The sequence below is a fragment of the Ambystoma mexicanum genome, chromosome 1p (assembly GCF_040938575.1).
Source record: "Ambystoma mexicanum isolate Mex_15411 chromosome 1p, UKY_AmexF1_1, whole genome shotgun sequence".
NCBI lineage: Eukaryota > Metazoa > Chordata > Amphibia > Caudata > Ambystomatidae > Ambystoma > Ambystoma mexicanum.
The window spans coordinates 237,895,176-237,899,754 of record NC_090921.1 but is presented as its reverse complement, the minus strand read 5'-3'; the positions used below and the strand labels follow the sequence as shown (position 1 = coordinate 237,899,754).

Sequence of the window (4,579 nt, the reverse complement as noted above, 5' to 3'; positions counted from 1 at the left end):
GACTAGCGTTGCCGGTGCTTTTTTCTTAAAGAGTCAGTTCTTGGCACCCATTCCCTACTTGACTCAGCCTAATCTTCAAGAATATTTGTCAAGAACTAAAAAAAATCCAGAAACGGTTTAACCTCCCCGTCGGGGACGGTCTCCCGCGTGACAGGCGGGGATACTGACCACTATACTAACGAGGAGACGTGAGGGCATGAAATGAACAGCTGCTGATGTCTGCACAGCATCCAGCGACCACCTAGCTGGCCTAGGGGGTCTCATTTTCCCCCGTCAAACGGCTTGCCCGATCTAAGGCTAATTTCTTTCTTTTTATCGGCACCAGGCTTAAAACTCAGTTTAAGGCGATAGTTCCGGGCTATGTTTGACTCCAGAGTTGAATCTGTCATCCTGCATTTCCTCAGCAAATCAAGCTACCCATCTCAAGTCTCATGAGCTGAGGACGGCAAAGTCCCTGTGGGCTTAGGACAGTCAAAGAAACCCCTGGGCTGCATGCTAAGCCCCTTTTCGGCTTCACTTTCCGAATCCTGCCCTAGCTTGCGATTAGTTTTTTTCTCACTTCTTGCCCCCATCTCCCACCTTGCCTCATGGTCTCCCCTCCTCTGCGCACCTGACAGTTTGCCTGCCCTTCCACTGCCTGTCTCCAGACTTTCCAAGGAGAAAAGGCAAAGCACTAAAGCGGGCCGGGCAACGGGTCAAGTTCCGCTTTCGGCGACTAGCAGGGAGGTAGCGTGGCTGAGCGGTCTAAGGCGCTGGATTAAGGCTCCAGTCTCTTCGGAGGCGTGGGTTCAAATCCCACCGCTGCCACTTTTCCTGGCCTTGCATTTTAAAGAAGAACGTAACGTTGACCTCTTCCTTCATTAGTGCCACCTCTGTCGCAATGAGCAAGCGGATGGTATGCCACACCCTGCAGGAAAAAGGTTTCGCTTCTGACGTCTTGCTTTTCTGGACATCCAGTCTCAAGTTTCCCATCTGGAACGGCGCTCCCTGCTGCTTTGTGAAGGCTTGCTGCAAGAGCCTTCGAAACCCAGGAGCTCTTGCGTTGAGCTGTGACGCGTCCTGGGAAGACCTCCCGTTGCAGCGGAATGAGCCCCACTTCCAGGGCGTGCTGGTAGCAAATTTCCCACAGCCCACAGGGAGCAAACGATCCCAGGTGTGATGTATCACCAGGAGAGGCTGAGATGAGAGTAAGGGTTCACGCGTGTGCCCGGACCGAGGTTAATGATGGGATTAGAGCTAGGGTTAGATGCAGGGAAAGAGTGAGAGTTATAATTAGGGATAAAGCTAACAGGTGATCATTACTCGTCATGTAACATGATACAAAGGGTCAGAAGAGGAACTGATTCAGGGTTACAATTTGGACTTCGCAGACAACAGGAGCACTAAATGGTGCTCAGGGGGACTCAATAAAGTGGACCGGCCGCCTAATGTAAGCAATTGTGCACAAATATTGTACGATGACTAGCGTTGCCGGTGCTTTTTTCTTAAAGAGTCAGTTCTTGGCACCCATTCCCTACTTGACTCAGCCTAATCTTCAAGAATATTTGTCAAGAACTAAAAAAAATCCAGAAACGGTTTAACCTCCCCGTCGGGGAATTGAACCCCGGTCTCCCGCGTGACAGGCGGGGATACTGACCACTATACTAACGAGGAGACGTGAGGGCATGAAATGAACAGCTGCTGATGTCTGCACAGCATCCAGCGACCACCTAGCTGGCCTAGGGGGGTCTCATTTTCCCCCGTCAAACGGCTTGCCCGATCTAAGGCTAATTTCTTTCTTTTTATCGGCACCAGGCTTAAAACTCAGTTTAAGGCGATAGTTCCGGGCTATGTTTGACTCCAGAGTTGAATCTGTCATCCCGCATTTCCTCAGCAAATCAAGCTACCCATCTCAAGTCTCATGAGCTGAGGACGGCAAAGTCCCTGTGGGCTTAGGACAGTCAAAGAAACCCCTGGGCTGCATGCTAAGCCCCTTTTCGGCTTCACTTTCCGAATCCTGCCCTAGCTTGCGATTAGTTTTTTTCTCACTTCTTGCCCCCATCTCCCACCTTGCCTCATGGTCTCCCCTCCTCTGCGCACCTGACAGTTTGCCTGCCCTTCCACTGCCTGTCTCCAGACTTTCCAAGGAGAAAAGGCAAAGCACTAAAGCGGGCCGGGCAACGGGTCAAGTTCCGCTTTCGGCGACTAGCAGGGAGGTAGCGTGGCCGAGCGGTCTAAGGCGCTGGATTAAGGCTCCAGTCTCTTCGGAGGCGTGGGTTCAAATCCCACCGCTGCCACTTTTCCTGGCCTTGCATTTTAAAGAAGAACGTAACGTTGACCTCTTCCTTCATTAGTGCCACCTCTGTCGCAATGAGCAAGCGGATGGTATGCCACACCCTGCAGGAAAAAGGTTTCGCTTCTGACGTCTTGCTTTTCTGGACATCCAGTCTCAAGTTTCCCATCTGGAACGGCGCTCCCTGCTGCTTTGTGAAGGCTTGCTGCAAGAGCCTTCGAAACCCAGGAGCTCTTGCGTTGAGCTGTGACGCGTCCTGGGAAGACCTCCCGTTGCAGCGGAATGAGCCCCACTTCCAGGGCGTGCTGGTAGCAAATTTCCCACAGCCCACAGGGAGCAAACGATCCCAGGTGTGATGTATCACCAGGAGAGGCTGAGATGAGAGTAAGGGTTCACGCGTGTGCCCGGACCGAGGTTAATGATGGGATTAGAGCTAGGGTTAGATGCAGGGAAAGAGTGAGAGTTATAATTAGGGATAAAGCTAACAGGTGATCATTACTCGTCATGTAACATGATACAAAGGGTCAGAAGAGGAACTGATTCAGGGTTACAATTTGGACTTCGCAGACAACAGGAGCACTAAATGGTGCTCAGGGGGACTCAATAAAGTGGACCGGCCGCCTAATGTAAGCAATTGTGCACAAATATTGTACGATGACTAGCGTTGCCGGTGCTTTTTTCTTAAAGAGTCAGTTCTTGGCACCCATTCCCTACTTGACTCAGCCTAATCTTCAAGAATATTTGTCAAGAACTAAAAAAAATCCAGAAAAGGTTTAACCTCCCCGTCGGCCGGTCTCCCGGGTGACAGGCGGGGATACTGACCACTATACTAACGAGGAGACGTGAGGGCATGAAATGAACAGCTGCTGATGTCTGCACAGCATCCAGCGACCACCTAGCTGGCCTAGGGGGTCTCATTTTCCCCCGTCAAACGGCTTGCCCGATCTAAGGCTAATTTCTTTCTTTTTATCGGCACCAGGCTTAAAACTCAGTTTAAGGCGATAGTTCCGGGCTATGTTTGACTCCAGAGTTGAATCTGTCATCCCGCATTTCCTCAGCAAATCAAGCTACCCATCTCAAGTCTCATGAGCTGAGGACGGCAAAGTCCCTGTGGGCTTAGGACAGTCAAAGAAACCCCTGGGCTGCATGCTAAGCCCCTTTTCGGCTTCACTTTCCGAATCCTGCCCTAGCTTGCGATTAGTTTTTTTCTCACTTCTTGCCCCCATCTCCCACCTTGCCTCATGGTCTCCCCTCCTCTGCGCACCTGACAGTTTGCCTGCCCTTCCACTGCCTGTCTCCAGACTTTCCAAGGAGAAAAGGCAAAGCACTAAAGCGGGCCGGGCAACGGGTCAAGTTCCGCTTTCGGCGACTAGCAGGGAGGTAGCGTGGCCGAGCGGTCTAAGGCGCTGGATTAAGGCTCCAGTCTCTTCGGAGGCGTGGGTTCAAATCTCACCGCTGCCACTTTTCCTGGCCTTGCATTTTAAAGAAGAACGTAACGTTGACCTCTTCCTTCATTAGTGCCACCTCTGTCGCAATGAGCAAGCGGATGTTATGCCACACCCTGCAGGAAAAAGGTTTCGCTTCTGACGTCTTGCTTTTCTGGACATCCAGTCTCAAGTTTCCCATCTGGAACGGCGCTCCCTGCTGCTTTGTGAAGGCTTGCTGCAAGAGCCTTCGAAACCCAGGAGCTCTTGCGTTGAGCTGTGACGCGTCCTGGGAAGACCTCCCGTTGCAGCGGAATGAGCCCCACTTCCAGGGCGTGCTGGTAGCAAATTTCCCACAGCCCACAGGGAGCAAACGATCCCAGGTGTGATGTATCACCAGGAGAGGCTGAGATGAGAGTAGGGGTTCACGCGTGTGCCCGGACCGAGGTTAATGATGGGATTAGAGCTAGGGTTAGATGCAGGGAAAGAGTGAGAGTTATAATTAGGGATAAAGCTAACAGGTGATCATTACTCGTCATGTAACATGATACAAAGGGTCAGAAGAGGAACTGATTCAGGGTTACAATTTGGACTTCGCAGACAACAGGAGCACTAAATGGTGCTGAGGGGGACTCAATAAAGTGGACCGGCCGCCTAATGTAAGCAATTGTGCACAAATATTGTACGATGACTAGCGTTGCCGGTGCTTTTTTCTTAAAGAGTCAGTTCTTGGCACCCATTCCCTACTTGACTCAGCCTAATCTTCAAGAATATTTGTCAAGAACTAAAAAAAATCCAGAAAAGGTTTAACCTCCCCGTCGGGGAATTGAACCCCGGTCTCCCGCGTGACAGGCGGGGATACTGACCACTATACTAACGAGGA

General features: G+C 51.3%; 2 non-coding genes across 2 annotated transcripts; both read right to left on the bottom strand.

The window, feature by feature from the left end:
- Positions 1-1,581: 1,581 nt before the first annotated feature.
- On the bottom strand, positions 1,582-1,653 carry TRNAD-GUC (transfer RNA aspartic acid (anticodon GUC)). Its single transcript has one exon. It is a non-coding gene; the product is annotated as a tRNA-Asp (tRNA).
- A 2,854-nt stretch (positions 1,654-4,507) lies between these two features.
- On the bottom strand, positions 4,508-4,579 carry TRNAD-GUC (transfer RNA aspartic acid (anticodon GUC)). The gene has a single exon. It is a non-coding gene; the product is annotated as a tRNA-Asp (tRNA).